Here is a 16853-nt window from a genome sequence, read left to right as displayed (position 1 = left end):
CAGACTTAGAAGAAAAGCACAGAAAACTTTATATGGAAACTTAAAAGACCCCAAATAGCTGCAGCAATCTTTAGAAAGAAGAAAGATGTAGGAGAGACCACAATGCCAGATGTCAAACTATACTACAAAGCCATTATAACTGAAACAGCCTGGTACTGGCACATAGACCAATAGATCAGAACAGAGACCCCAAAAATTGATCCATACCATTAGAGTTGATTAATATTTGGCAAAGGATGCAAGAACATACAATGGAGTAAAGACAGCGTCTTCAACAACTGGTGCTGGAAAAACTGGACAGACACATGCAAAAAGAAGAAATTAGACCACCAACTTACACCACACACAAGTATAAATTCAAGTTAAATAAAATACTTAAATGTAAGGCATGAAACCATAAAAATCTTAGAAGAAAACAAACAATAAAATGTCAGACATCTCGTGTAGCAATATGTTTACAGATACATCTCCTAGGGTCGTGGTCAGCAAACTGCGGCTCATGAGCCACATGCAGCTCTTTGGCCCCTTGAGTGTGGCTCTTCCTAAGCCTTAGGAGTACCCGAATTAAGTTAATAACAATGTACCTTCCTATATAGTTTAAGTTTAAAAAAATTTGGCTCTCAAAAGAAATTTCGATCGTTGTACTCTTGATATTTGGCTCTGTTGACTAATGAGTTTGCTGACCACTGTAGGGAAAAGACAACTAAGGAGAAAAATAATGGGACTACATCAAAATAAAAAGTTTCTGCACAGCAAAAGAAACCACCATCAAAATGAAAAAGAAACTCACTGTATGGCAGAACATATTTTCCAATTATATATCTGATAAGGGGTTAATATCCAAAACATGTAAAGTACTCATAAAACTCAATAAAAGGAAGACAAACAATCCAATTAAAAAATGGGCAGAAGACCTGAATAGACACTTCTCCAAACTGGACATATAAATGGCCAAGAAACATATGAAAAAAATGCTTAAAGTCACTAATCATCAGAGAAATGCATATTAAAGCCACAATGAGCTATCACCTCACACCTGTCAGAACTGCTATCATAATAAAATCAGCAAAAAACAAGTTCTGGTGAGGATGTGGAGTAAAGGGAACACTAGTTCATTGCTGGTGGGAATGCAGACTTGTGCAGCCTCTATAGAAATCAATATGGAATTTCCACAAAAAATTCATGGCTCAGTGGTTGAGTGTCGACCTATGAATCAGAAGGTCACAGTTCAATTCCTGGTCAGCCTTATATGCCCTGGTTGTGGGCTTGATCCCTGTTGTGGGATGTGCTGGACGCAGCAAATCAATGATTCTCTCTCATCATTGATATTTCTATCTCTCTGTCCCTCTCCCTTCCTCTCTGAAATCAATAAAAATATATTTAAAAAAATTAAAATAGAACTTGTGTTTGACCCAGCGATCCCACTTCTGGGAATATACCTAAAAAAAAAAAAAAAACAAAGACACCAATCAGAAAGAATATATGCACCCCTATGTTCATAGCAGTGTTATTTATAATAGCTAAGATTTGGAAACAGCCCATGTGCCCATCAGTTGATGAATGGTTAAAAATCTATGGGACATTTGCACTATGGAATACTATGCATCTGTAAAAAAAAGAGGGATCTTTTACCCTTTGGGACAGCTTTAATGGACGTGGAAAATATTATGGTAAGTGAAATAAGCCAAACTGTGAAAGACAAATATCACACGATCTCATTTATTTGGAGAATCTAATGAACAAAATTAATTGACCAACAAAAGAAGACCCAAAGCAGGGAGGCATGAAACAGGCTGACATACCTCGATATGGAAGTGGGGGGACAAGAAGAGATAAATCAAAGAACTTAAAAACTTATATGCATAGTCCATGGACATGGGCAATAGGGTAGTGAAGACGTGGAGGGATTAGTAGGGGCTGGGAGGAGTGGGGGATAGGAAGAGAAAATGGAGACATCTGTAATACTATCAACAATAAAAGTATATATTTTAAAAAGCATTTATTGAGAAGGAAGATGGCGGCGATATAGGCAGAAGTGTCCCAGGTCGTCTCCCGGAGCAAATGGAGTAAGCAGCTGAAACTAATAACACCCACCACAAATTGGCGAAACTACTCAGCTGGTGAGACGGTCTGCAGCCGGGAAGGGCAGAGCTCCCCTGGAAAGTGCCTGGTATGTGGTGCCTTGTTGTGTTGTATTTTGTGCCTTTAAATCAACACAGCAGATCCTGCAACAGGAGCCTCCTGAGCACCACACCCTCTGTTTGAGGAACAGCAGCTGTACGTGAAACCTCCACCCACCAGCCAGAAGAGCCACCACAGCTGTGAACAGCACCCACCAGAAGAGCTGCTGCCAACTGAAGAGCAGCTGCTACCGCAACCGCCCGAAGAGCAACCACAGCCCAAGGAGTCACTGCCACTCAGGGAGCAGCCACTGAATGACTCAACGTATAGATATATCAGTGAGATCAAACATGGGTAGACAAAGAAACCCCCAAAGGAAAGAAAAAGAGGACTCGCCAGAAAAGCAGCTAAATGATACAGAGGCATGCAACATGACAGAAAAAGAATTCAGAATAAGGGTCCTAGAGTGCATAAACCGGACGGAGGAAAAAGTCAACAACTTATGCAAGAAACGAGAAGAAACAGATGAAAGAGTCAACTACCTATGCAAGAAGCAAGAAGAAACAGATGAAAAAATCAATAACATATGGAAGAAGCTAGAAGAAACAGATAAAAAAATCAACACCTTAAGTAAGACCCTAGAAGAAATGAAGAGTGATATAGCTGCAATAAAAAACACCATTGAAATTATCAATAGTAGACTAGGAGAAGCGGAGGACCGAATTAGTGAACTAGAGGACAAGGAAGCAAAACACACCCAAACTGTACTGCAATTGGAGAAAAAAATTAAAAGACAGGAAGAGAGCCTAAGGGAGCTTTAGGACAACATGAAATGAAACAACATACGAATAATAGGGGTGCCAGAACAACAGAAAGATGAACACGGATTAGAAAACCTACTCGAAGAAATAATATCAAAAAACTTCCCTGAGGTGGGGAAGAAAAAAGTCACACAAGCCCAGAGAGTCCCAAACAAGGTGAACCCGAAAAGACCCACACCAAGACACATCATAATTACCATGGCAAATGTTCAGGACAAATAGAGAATCTTACAGGCTGCAAGAGAGAGACGGAAAGTCACATACAAGGGATCTCCCATTAGATTATCAAATGATTTCTCAACAGAAACACATCAGATCAGAAAAGAATGGATGGAAATTTACAAAGTAATGCAAAGCAAAGGACTGAATCCAAGAATACTCTATCCAGCAAGGCTATCATTCAAACTTGAAGGGGAAATAAGAAGCTTCACAGACAAAAAAAGACTAAGGGAGTTTATCACCACCAAGCCGGCAATGCAAGAAATGCTAAAGGGACTGGTGTAAAAAGAATAACTAAAAAGCCCAGAAAGAAAGCAGCCACAAAAAAAAGAGAAATAGCTACCAACAAGTACCTTTCAATAATAACTTTAAACGTAAATGGACTAAATGGTCCAATCAAAAGACATCGAGTGGCTGAATGGATAAAAAAACATGACCCATATATTTTCTGTCTACAAGAAACCCACCTCATTAGAAGGGACTCACACAGACTGAAAGTGAAGGGATGGAAAAATATCTTTCAGGCAAATGGAAATGAAAAAAAAAGCTGGGGTAATAATACTTATATCAGACAAAATAGACCTCAAAGTGAAGGCCATAACAAGAGATAAGGAAGGCCACTTCATAATACTAAAGGGATCAATACAACAAGAGGATATAACCCTGTTAAACATATATGCACCCAATGCAGGAGCACCCAAATTCATAAAAAAACTCCTGGAAGATATCAAAGGAGAGATCGACAACAATATAATCATAGTAGGGGACGTTAATACACCACTGACATCACTGGATAAATACGCTAGACAAAAACTCAGCAAAGAAACAGCAATCCTAAATGATTCACTAGATCAGATGGACTTAATTGACATCTACAGAACACTTCACCCCAAAACCACGGAATATACGTTCACCTCAGGTGCTCATGGGACATCTTCAAAAACAGACCATATATTGGGTCACAAACAAAGTCTCCCCAAATTCAAGAAGATTGAAATCATAAAAAGCATCTTCTCAAACCACGATGGCATAATATTAGAAATAAACTATAATAAAAACAACCCCAAATACTCCAACACTTGGAAGCTGAATAGCATGTTATTAAATATTGATTGGATTAACAGTGAGATCAAAGAAGAAATCAAAAACGTCCTGAAAACTAATGACAATGAAAACACTACAATCCAAAACCTATGGGACACAATGAAAGCAGTCCCTAGAGGGAAGTTTATAGCTCTACAGGCCTATCTCAACAAACAAGAAAAAATGGTAGCAAATCATCTAACTCTACAGCTCAAAGAATTAGAAAGAGAGCAACAAGAAAAGCCCAGAGTGAGCAGAAGGAAGGAGATAATAAAGATTAGAGCAGAAAAAAATGACATAGAGACCAAAAAAACAATACAGAAAATCAATGAACCCAAGAGCTGGTTCTTTGAAAGGATAAACAAAATTGACAAACCTCTAGCCAGACTCACCAAGAAGCAAAGAGACAGGACCCAAAGAAACAAAATCAGAAATGATAGAGGCAAAATAACAACAGAACCCACAGAAATACAAATGATTGTTAAAAAAACTATGGACAGCTCTACTCCAACAAACTAGACAACCTGGAGGAAATGGACAAATTCCTAGAAAAATACAACATTCCAAAACTCAATCAGGAAGAATCCAAAAATCTCAATAGGCCAATAACTATGGAAGAAATTGAAGCAGTCATCAAAAAGTTTCCAGCAAACAATAGCCCAGGACCAGACGGCTTCATAGGGGAGTTTTACCAAACATTCAAGGAAAAACTAAAACCTATCCTCCTCAGACTACTACAAAAAATTCAAGAGGAAGGAACACTTCCAAGATCATTCTATGAAGCCAGCATCACCCTAATACCAAAACCAGGTAAAGACAACACAATGAAAGAGAATTACAGGCCAATATCCCTCATGAACATAGATGCCAAAATCCTCAACAAAATCTTAGCAAATCGGATCCAACAGTACATAAGAAAGATCATACACCATGACCAAGTAGGATTTATCCCAGGGATGCAAGGATGGTGTAATATCCGCAAATCAATAAACGTGACACATCACATAAACAAATTGGAAAAAAAACAACACATGGCTATATCAATTGATGCAGAAAAAGCATTTGACAAAATCCAACACCCATTTTTGATAAAAACTCTCAGCAACGCAGGTTTAGAAGTATCATAACTCAACATAATAAAAGGCATATATGACAGGCCCATAGCCAACATCATACTCAATGGACAAAAACTAACACCATTTCCCCTAAGAACAGGAACAAGACAGGGATGCCCACTCTCACCACTCCTGTTCCACATTGTACTGGAAGTATTAGCCATTGCGATCAGACAAGAAGAAGAAATAAAAGGCATCCAAATTGGAAAAGAGGAAGTAAAACTGTCCTTATTTGCAGACGACATGATATTATACATACAAAACCGTAGAGAATCTTTCAAAAAGCTACTAGACTTAATACATGAATTTGGCAATGTAGCAGGATACAAAATTAACCCCAAGAAATCTGAAGCATTTCTTTACACCAATAGTGAACTTTCAGAAAGAGAGATTATAAAAACAATCCCATTCACCATCCCAACAAAACAATTAAGCTACCTTGGAATAAACTTAACTAAAGAGGTAAAAGACCTCTACTCAGAAAACTACAGGACGTTGAAAAAAGAGATAGAGGAAGACATAAACAGATGGAAGAACATACCGTGTTCATGGATTGGTAGAATCAACATCATTAAAATGTCCATACTACCCAAAGCAATCTATAATTCAACACACTTCCCATTAAAATACCAATGACATACTTCACAGATCTAGAACGAACTCTCCAAAAATTCATCTGGAATAAAAAAAGACCCCGAATAGCTGCAGCAATCCTGAAAAAGAACAAAGTAGGTGGGATCTCAATACCAGATATCAAGATGTATTACAAAGTCACTGTTCTCAAAACTGCTTGGTCCTGGCACAAGAACAGGCATGTAGATCAATGGAATAGAATAGAGAGCCCAGAAATCGGCCCGAACCAATATGCTTAATTAATATTTGACAAAGGAGGCAAGAACATACAATGGAGCCAAGATAGTCTCTTCAATAAATGGTGTTGGGAAAATTGTACAGATATATGCAAGAAAATGAAACTAGACTACCAACTTACACCATACACAAAAATAAACTCAAAATTGATAAAGGACTTAAATGTACGACAGGAAACCATAAAAATTCTAGAAGAATCCAAAGGCAACAAAATCTCAGACATATGCCGAAGCAATTTCTTCACCGATACAGCTCCTAGGGCACTTGAAACTAAAGAGAAAATGAACAAATGGGACTACATCAAAATAAAAAGCTTCTGCACAGCAAAAGAAACCATCAACAAAACAAAGAGAAAACCCTTTGTGTGGGAAAACATATTTGCCAATGTCATATCTGATAAGGGCCTAATCTCCAAAATTTATAGGGAACTCATACAACTGAACAAAAGGAAGATAAATAATCCAATCAAAAATTCGGCAAAGGACCTAAATAGACACCTTTCAAAAGAGGACATTCAGAAAGCTAAGAGACATATGAAAACATGCTCAAAGTCACTAATCATCTGAGAGAAGCAAATCAAAACAACAATGAGGTGCCATCTCACACCTGTCAGACTGGCTATCATCAACAAATCAACAAACGACAAGTGCTGGAGAGGATGTGGAGAAAAAGGAACACTTGTGCACTGCTGGTGGGAATGCAGACTGGTGCAGCCACTATGGAAGACAGTATGGAGTGTCCTCAAAAAACTGAAAATGGAACTCCCATTTGACCCTGTGATCCCACTTCTAGGAATATATCCCAAGAAACCAGAAACACCAATCAGAAAGGATATATGTACCCATATGTTCATAGCAGAACAATTCACCATAGCTAAGATCTGGGAACAGCCTAAGTGCCCATCAGTAGATGAATGGATTAGAAAACAGTGGTACATCTACACGATGGAATACTATGCTGCTGTAAAAAAGAAGGAACTCTTACCATTTGCAACTGCATGGATGGAACTGGAGAGCATTATGCTAAGTGAAATAAGCCAGTCAATGAAGGAAAAATACCACATGATCTCACTCATTTATGGATAATAGAGACCATTATAAACTTTTGAACAAGAATAGATACAGAGGCAGAGCAGCCTCAAACAGATTGTCAAAGTGCAGTGGGATGGCCGGGGAGGGTTGGGGGGCAGGAGGGAGGGGGTTAAGAGATCAACCAAAGGACTTGTATGCATGCATATAAGCATAACCAATGGACATAAGACACGGGGGGGGGTAGGGGAGGCCATGGGATTGTCACGGGTGGGGGAAAAAAAGGGACACATATGTAATACCCTTTGTAATACTGTAAGCAATAAGAATAAATAAAGTAAATAAATAAAATAAATACCAAATTGCAAAAAAGAAAGAAAAAAGCAGAAACACCTGAATAAAAATTAGAAAAATAATAGAATAAGAAAATTAAAAGGAAAAAAGAGGTATAAAAGAAAAAAAAGCATAAAGAAATATAAGGAAAACAATAAATAATAAAGAAGAAAAAAGTGGATTTTGCCTCAGCAAAGTTTAGTGCCTACTTAAATCTCCCTTTGGATTTGCTGGTTGTGCAGCTTGTTGGATCCTGCTCTGATGTTGCCTGAAGCTTGCCACTTGTTGTATTGGTTCTGTGTTTGGGTAACATCTGTGGTGTAAGCCAATTTCAAACTGTATGTAGCCATAAGCAATACACAATTTGCTGTAGCCTGTGCATGGGAGGGTTGAAGCTTTACATTAAGTCTGGCTTTTACCAGCAGAGGGCCTAAGAGAGGGTCAGCAAATGTCTCAAGGCATCCCAGAATCTGAAGACTAGCTGTTGGACTTAATCACTGTAAGGCTCAGTTACTGGAAGAGCCTTTGGTGGAATTGGGAGTGGGTGGGGGGCACTATTGGACCTTCCATGAGGTGTCTTTAAGACTGCAGAGAAGATGGTGTGTATAATCCTCTGCCCCAGAGCGACAGGTCTGGGTCTGTCCCTGATTTTTCCTTGACATTGCCAGGGCAGAATCCCTATCATTCAGTTGGGTGGGCCTCTGGATACCAGAGGTTGAGTCTGCCAGAAGCCAAGAGGGTGTTTTTATCTGGTCTTTGGTGAGGGGGAAGTGCTAGTCTGGTTCACAGGAAAGTGGGGAGAATGGCCCTGCCCCCTGGTGGTCAGTGAGCATCATAGTATAGATCAGCCATGGGCAAACTACTGCCTGCCCGGCCAGTGGAGCCGAAAGAACAGAGGGTTCTCTTGCTCTCCCCTCAGCTCCTTCACCAGCAGCAGTGTTGACATGGCAATGTCGGGAAACACGGCCACAGCTCCTTCTTCTGAGTGGGCGGATTTATATCCGCTCATTCAGTAGAAGGAACAACCTCTCAATCTTCCAGAGGCTCCTTGTAATGCCGGCAGACGCGTCTCCCCGACATCACCCTGGGAATTCGTAGACACGTTATCGTGGTGATGTAGGGAGACACGCCCCTGGAGAGCACAGTATCAGAGCCTTTCTGAGGTAAGATTAAGAGCTCTACTCAAACACAATTTTTTCCTGTTCCCACATTCTGTACATCACAATGACTTGTTAATAAAACAACAAAGACTTTCAGCTGTAAAAATGCGTGCTACAGGCCACTTGTGTTAACATGCACCACTGCACATTAGCATCAACGCAAACATGATGGAAACCTGTGTACCCTGCATTAACCCTAGCTGCGCTGCATTTCAGTACTGCACCACACTGCAACGGCAGCATGGCTAGTGTGAACGAACCCTAATTCAGTGGGTTGAACAAAAAGATTGTATAGAAATGTGATGAACTAAAGATTTTATTACAAAATCGCTTAATTTCAGAAGTAATTGGACAAATGAAAAACTGAAAATCAAATGTTCATATCTAATACTTGGATGAAACCTTTTCCTGGTAATGACAGCCTGAAGTCTTGTACTTATGGACATCACCAGATGCTGGGTTTTCTCCTTTGTAATGCTCTGCCAGGCTGTCACAGTAGGGGTATAAATATAAATATCCTGCCATTTCCAGCTTCTAATAAGAAAAACTGTTGCAATGGGCATTTAAAAGTGGAACTTGGTTGTTTTTATAGAGTCCAGTGGATGCAATCTGACATTGATAATGGGCTCTTTCACACTATGTGCACTGCGGTTGTTTTTTGCCAGTAACGGAAGTGCTAGTGGTAACTACTGGTTACCCATGTTTTGCACTGCCCTAGCACCTCCCATACAAGTGTGTCTGGAAGACACAGCAATGTACAGCTATGTGTGTTACCATAAACAAAGGGCCTGTGTGAAAGATACACAGGTTTCCTATGGAGGAAAGGGGTTGTTCTCTATGGTCAGGGTGTGCCTCTATCCCATGTCTGAACTTTTTCAGATGATTTTATTATATATATATATATTTTTTTTTAGAAGACCAAAAATGTTATAGGAGAGCAAATTTAATCACTTGTTTTTATACTTTACTGTCTTATTTTAGTAAAGAATTTAATAAGAGAACGGTACTGTTGGTTTTAGCCCAATATTAAACATGAGTGGACCAAAGAAAAGGAAAGTGGACAGTGAATGCCAAGTGTGTAAGAGGGAGTGGACAACAAAATATTTTTTCACCGAAGTCCGATCAATGCTGGTATGTCTGATATGCCAGGAAACACTTGCAGTCTTCAAAGAGTACAATCTCAGCCGTCACTTTGCCACAAAGCATGGCAACTATGCTAGCAAGCAGTCACCTCAAGAACGGGAGGCTACTGCACAGAGGTTGATGGCTAAATTACAGGCTCAGCAAAATGTCTTTCACAGACAAACTGCAATTCAAGAGACAACTACCAAAGCAAGTTTTATGCTATCATTCAAATTAGCAAAAGCTAGCAAACCTCTCTCTGAAGGCTAGTTTTTGAAAGAATGTATGATAGAGACAGCAGGTCTCTTGTGTCCAGAGAGCAAAGGCAAGTTTGAAAAACTCAGCTTATCGCACAGGACAGTGACTCGTCGAGTGGAACTGATTGATGAAGACTTGGCCAGCAAGTTAAATAGTAAGGCAGAGTTCTTTAAGTTTTATTCACTAGCATTGGATGAAAGTAATGACGTTAAGGACACTGCTCAGCTCTTACTTTTTACCCGAGAGATTAGTGACAATTTTGAAATTACGTAGGAATTTTTAGCCATGGAGCCACTGAAAGGAAAAACACGGGGAGAGGACTTGTATGACCGGGTGTCTACTGTCATCGAGAAAATGAAGCTACCATGGAGTAAACTTGCTAATGTCACGACAGATGGATCTCCAAATTTAACTGGAAGAAATGTTGGACTGCTAAAAAGAATTCAGGATAAAGTGAAAGAGGAGAACCCTAACCAAGATGTTATTTTTCTTCACTGTATTATTCACCAGGAATCATTGTGCAAGTCTATATTACAACTTAATCTTGTTGTTAATCCAGTCATAAAGCTTGTTAATTTCATTCAAGCAAAGGGACTTCAGCACTGTCAGTTTATTAAGTTTCTGGAGGAAACTGATGCGGATCACCACGACTTACTTTACCACTCTCGTGTCCGCTGGTTGAGTTTGGGCAAAGTTTTCCAACGAGTGTGGGAGCTCAAAGAAGAGATTGGTGCATTTTTGAAATTAAAGGGGAAGTCTGACAAATTTACTGAGCTGAGTGACAAGAATTGGCTATGTGACTTTGCATTTGCTGTAGATATATTTTCACATTTGAATGAGCTAAATGTGAAGCTACAGGGAAAAGATCAGTATGTACATGACATGTACACTAATGTGAAAGCCTTTAAATCCAAGCTGATTTTCTTTTCCAGACAAATTTCAGACAAAGTCTTCACTCATTTTGCCACACTAGCCACACAGAAGGAGACCATCCAAAATGTGAAGAAATATAGCAAATCACTGGATAACCTGCATGCAGAATTCTGTCGTCGGTTTTCTGATGTTGAAAAAATTGACTAGTCACTTCAACTAGTGGCCTGTCCTTTTTCACAAAACCTTGAAACAGCACCAGAAGAGGTGCAACTGGAACTCATCGATCTTCAGTCTGACTTTGTCCTTAAAGGAGAAATTCAGCTCTCTTGAACTAAGAGACTTTTATGCTTCACTTAATGAAGCCACTTTTCCAAACATCCGGAGGATGGCACAGAAGATACTGGTGCTGTTTGGGTCAACTTATGTTTGTGAGCAGACATTTAGCGTCATGAACATCAACAAAGCCCCTCATAGATCCAGCTTAACTGACGAACACCTCAGATCTATCCTGAGAATAGCCACAACAAAACTAACTCCAGACTTTGATGCATTAGCTAAAAAAGGAGACCAACAACACTGTTCCCACTGAAGTTGATGTATTAAAGACCAAAAACCTTTCAACCAAGTCTACATTGCCATCTACATCTATGTCCCGGGCATAATTTGGAAGTTGCACTAAAGAAAATGTTTAATTTACTGTTTACACATTTTGTTATTTTCTATTTGTTTTAGTTTTAAATTATTTTATTATATTTAAGTTTAATTTGAAAGGCTTTTGTACCTTTCCTTTGTTAGGCAATTTTATTTTGCCTTTGCCATCTTCAATATAAGGTATGTTATTGTGCTATGATTCCTCCATTTTTTGAAGTTTCAAATTGTAATAATTAGTGTTTACATTCTTCTTGTTAAAATGTTTGAAATCAATAAAACTATTGAAATAAAAAAGAAAGACCGTACCCTTTTATGTAATGATGTTTACTTTGAATTTATATTAGTTCACACAAACACTCCATCCATGCTTTTGTTCTGGCCCTCCGGTCCAGTTTAAGAACCCATTGTGGCCCTCGAGTCAAAAAGTTTGCCCACCCCTGGTATAGATATACTATTTCCAACTGTAGCTTCAATAATAAATCAATTACAAATCATTTCACAGGGGATTTCTATAATATCCATTCCTAAATGAAAACAGCAATCAAGTTTTCCATCTCCAAGTTTTACTAACTATTCACTATAAGCAGAATCCTCTGATCTCATATTTGTTGTAAGAGATAACTTTCTGAAACATCCCCAAACATTACAGTACTTTAAACTCTTTGTACTATGGCCGATCTCATAGCATGCAGTACAATACTGAGACATTGTCAAACATCCCCTCCAAGAAGGAGAACTTCCTACCAAATACAACATTCAAATTTCTCTTAGTAATCTGTCTATGGCATTTATAGCATGACTGGATGCCATGGTGCATTCATCAAAAATGAGAAGTTGGGCCTTTTTAATAGTTTAGCAACTTCACGGTTTATATTGAGTCTAGAAATTGAAGTTTCATTTAATGGAACTGGTAATTTATATTGGGAATGTAGGGTTCTTCAACCAAGAAGTAAATTTGCAGCAATTCCTATGGACACTGTGGGTAAAGCAGTATCACCACGGCCTCTAATATAATGTATTAAAACTTTACAAAGATATGCCTCCACACTCCGAGGGCGGGTTCCTGCCTCAAACCTCGCCCTTGCTGGAAACTGCTTGGGGAGGGCACAGCTGTTGCCAAGGTGACCCCTGCAGGACTGACTTCCTTCCCGTTGGTCGAGCCTCGCTCATGATGGGTTTTACACCCAGGGTTTCTATATAAATAGATACTAGAGGCCCAGTGCAAGAATTCATGCATGGGTGAGGACCTGCTGGCCTGTTGGGAGGAGGAGATGGTGGGATGTTGGCTGGCCCACCCCCTATTGGAGTAAGAGGGGGGTGATCAAGGGTGGGGCTGGCCAGGGGGAGGGGCTATGGGCCAATTGAGGTGGGGTGGGTGATCGGGGGTGGCTGAGCTGGGGGAAAGGGCCACTGGGGGTGTTGGCTGGCCACCCCGCCCTTCATAAGGGTGGGAGAGGCCAATCAGGGGCAAGCCAGCTGGAGGGATGGTCCCCGGGAGGTTGGATGTGGGCCCCGCCCCCAGATCAGGCTGGTTCGCTGGCCACAGTGGGCATCATAGTGACCAGTCATTATGGTTGTTATAACTTTCCGGTTGCTGGCATTTTATATATATACTTGAGGCCCGGTGCACGAAATTTGTGCACTGGGGATGTGTGGGGGACCCCTTAGCCCAACTGTGCCCTCTTGCAGTTCAGGGCCCCTCCTTCCTTACCGCCCACCTGCTTGTTGCTTCCTACCACTCGGCTTGCTGCTCCTTAGTGCTGCCACGAAGGCCTTGGGTCTGCTGGGTGCCGGACCTGCAGGTTTGTGTCTCTGATACCCCCAGCAGCCCCCGCACCTTGATGGCGGGGCTTGGGGTTGCTGGGTGCTGGTGCTGTGGATCTGTGTCTTCGATCAGGGCCCCAGCAGCCCCAGCACCAAGGCGGTGGGCCTTGGGCTGCTGGGTGCTGAGCCTGCAGGTTTGTGTCTCTGATTCTGCCCCCAGCATCCCCAGCTCTGTGATGGTGGGGTTTGGGTCTGCTGTGCCAAGGTTGCTGGGTGCCAGGCCTGCGGGTTTGTGTCTCTGATCAAGCCCACAGCAGCCCCAGCCCCACCTCAGCGGGACTTGGGGCTGCTGGGTGCCGGGCTCCCCTGTGTGTTTGTGTCTCTAATCCGGCCCCCAGCAGCCCCAGCAGCCCCAGCAGCCCCATCACCGCCTAAATAACTTAAGGGAAACTTTATTTAGTCTTCTTTTAAAAGCAATCTAGTTTAAAAATGAGTTGCAGTTAAGAGAGAACAAAGAACATGGTACCTAAGAGTGAGAGAGACAGACAGAGGAGAGGCTGGGGACTGGTCAGGGGCTTACATGCCAATTGTTCTCCACCTGAGAAATGATGTAAAATCGGTTTCTTTAGTTTTCTGTTCAATGGTCTTCTCCAGCGAGTGGAGTGGCATCTGCTTGCTTCTCCCTGGGGCCTGGCTTGGTGGTCGTCTTGGGGTCTGGCTGCGCTCCAGAGGGCTCCGCACAGGCCTGCCTGCTCCGCCTGGCCCTGTCCACACATTGCTTCCTCCGAGTCTTCCTTGGGCGCAGCCCCGGTCCATCACCTCCTCCTGTGTCTGCACCGCTTCCACAGGGCCGAGAAAGAGGCCCACAAGGAGTTCAGGTCTGCAAGGAGCTGGTCCTCTGCTTTCAGAGCCTTTGGGATCTCCGCTTGCAATTGTTCCCTTCCATGACCTTCCTTCCCTACCTCCAGCATCTTCCCGGAGCACTGCATGCCTGCCCTCCAGCAGCAGGTTGTTTTTGTGTGGCTTTCAGGGCAGCCTTCAGGGTCTGGTGGCCGCATTGCGGCCCTTCCACGTTGGGCGCTGGGCCTGAGGTCTGCCCCGGAAGGCGGGTGGCTCCCCAGCAAGTCCCGCTGCACCAGGCGCACGTGCGCCTGTCCCCCCCCCCCCCCCCCGTGCCCTCCAAGCATGGCGGCTCCACGCTGTGCTCAGGGCCTGGGAGTTAAGCAGCAGGGTGGTCCTGATGCAGTAGAGCTGGTAGAGCTGGGCCAGCGTCAGCTTCCTGTGCTGGGCAGAGATCCCGGGGGGCGGCTCAGGCTGGACCCTGGGGGAGGTCCCTGAGGGCAGCTCTCTGCTCCTCCTGGCGGGCCCTTTGGGCTCCCCCACCAGGCAGGTGGTCCTGCCCTCCACCTCTGATAGCTGGGAGGCACTGCCAGGGCTTGGTGCGCCCCCAAAATTCCAGCGGGGCCCAGCCTTGTGAGGGGAGCCCTAAGTCCTAGTGCCGGTGGCTGTGGCAGCCAAGCAGAGTTCCGACAGGCTGCGGCTGGGGGCGGGGTGGCCACCTGGGTGGCGGCCCCTTCCAGCAGCTGCAGGAGGCTGGTCTTAGATTTGGACTTGAGCAGGTGGGGCAGGCGGGGCTGCAGCTAGACAGGGGTGTGGCGGCGGAGGCGGGGCGAGGGCAGGGGTGAAGGGGCCTGTGGTAAATCTAGGAGCCAGGGCGCTGGCTCCACCACAGGGGCTGGGGTCGCAAAGTCTTGCAAGGAGGTGAGGGAGAGGGTGCCATAGGCGGAGTCCATGGAGCAGGAGCTGCCAACCCCGGGGCCCAGGGCCAGCAGTTTGCTGGTCGGTGTGACAGATGAGGCGGTGGTACTGAGGGACATCTCGTCCGACTGGGACCTGGAGGGGCCGCCCTCGAACTCGGGAGAGGAGAGTGTCTCCCCGGGCTCCAGCACCACCATGGCCAGGGTCCTGTGGAGCCGTCTGAGGAGCAGTGCTGGGAGTCCAGGCTGTTGCTGCTTTTGCGGAGGATGGTGGGGGAGCTAGCGGCGGAAGTGCTACTCTCCCCACCCTCCTCTTCCTCCTTGTCTTCCTCCTTGTCCTCCTGCTCATCCTCCTCCTCCTCCTCCTCCTCCAGGCTCTGCAGGTGCTGCTGGCTGCCTGAGTGCTCCTGCGCACGCAGCTGCTGCAACTGGTTCTGGGCATTGTAAATGGAGTCCACCCAGCCCCGGCACAGAGCCTGCCCGCTGGCCTGGAACGTGTAGGCCCCACGGCGCTGTGGAATTCGTTCAGGTAGATGAGGAGGAAGGAGCCAGGGTCCCGCAGCTCCCGGCACACGATCTTGTCCACCAGCTGCAGTGGCCTGATGACCCTGGTCCCCTCAGCCTTCTTCACTGCCTTGGTCACTAAGAGCAGGTCCGTGAAGAGGAAGCAGTACACCTCCATCTTGCTGTCCTTTCCCTCCTTCATCCTCAGGCTGCCCTCCAACAGCAGCTGGCGCGTCTCCTCCGGGGAGCCACAGGGATGGGCGCGGTCAGGTCCAGGTGCAGAAATTCCTTCAGGAGCTTGTCCACCTCATTGTTGCTACCCTCCACCACCTCGTAGGCGTCCATGCGGCTCACCACGGCAGCCAGCTGCTGCCGCTCCTGTCGCTGCCACATGCATGTGTTCAGGTGGTGGATGAAGGGCTCCACGGAGCTGATCATGGAGATGACGGCCTCCTTGGCACGTGGCTAGTCCTCAGCACTGACTTGAGCAGCAGCAGGTATTGGGTGAGCCGCTGGTGGGGCTTGGCGAGCATGTCGCTCAGCTTCAGCCGCTGGCACTGCTGGTGCTTCTAGGCCCGGAAGAGGGCGTTGTCGGGCAGCAGGCTGCTCATGTACTCCATGCAGCCCTCCTCCTCCATGCAGTACCGGATGTAGGGCTTGAAGAGGGAGCCCAACATCTTGAAGCCTTTGAGGAGGTCCCGGGCTGCAGCAGCACCCACATGCACAGCGCCTTCTCCACCATCAGCGCCATCACTCTGCCCCACAGCCCGAGGTGCAGATGGGCGATCTTGGGGATGTTGCTGAACAGGAGCAGGGCGTCCAGGTGTCGGGACTCCTCCCCAGGGCGACCCTTCACCCGGGAGTCCCCACTGCTCCATTCACCCCCTGGCCAGCGGGGAGCTGCTCTGGGTGCCGGGGAGGAGGAGGCCCCTAAGGAGGAGGACCCTAAATAGGAGGCCACGGAGGGCAAGGCCCTGAAGCAGGAGGAGGCCCTGGAAGGAAGGTGGGTGGCTCCCTAGCATGTCCTGCTGCACCAGACGCATGTGCGCCCGCCCCCACCGAGCCCTCCAGGCCTGTGTGGCTCCATGCTGTGCTCAGGGCCTGGGCAGCGCTCCTTGAGCAGGCATGGTGGTGTCGGGACTCCTCCCCAGGGCGACCCTTCACCCGGGAGTCC

The 16853-nt window shown here is 44.8% G+C and overlaps 1 pseudogene; it reads right to left on the bottom strand.

The window, feature by feature from the left end:
• Nucleotides 1-8619: 8619 nt before the first annotated feature.
• Nucleotides 8620-16722, bottom strand: LOC132223526 (pleckstrin homology domain-containing family G member 5-like; annotated as a pseudogene).
• Between the last annotated feature and the right edge of the window lie 131 nt (nt 16723-16853).

The sequence above is a fragment of the Myotis daubentonii genome, chromosome X (genome assembly GCF_963259705.1).
Source record: "Myotis daubentonii chromosome X, mMyoDau2.1, whole genome shotgun sequence".
NCBI classification, from domain to species: domain Eukaryota; kingdom Metazoa; phylum Chordata; class Mammalia; order Chiroptera; family Vespertilionidae; genus Myotis; species Myotis daubentonii.
This window is presented reverse-complemented; position numbering and strand designations above follow the sequence as displayed.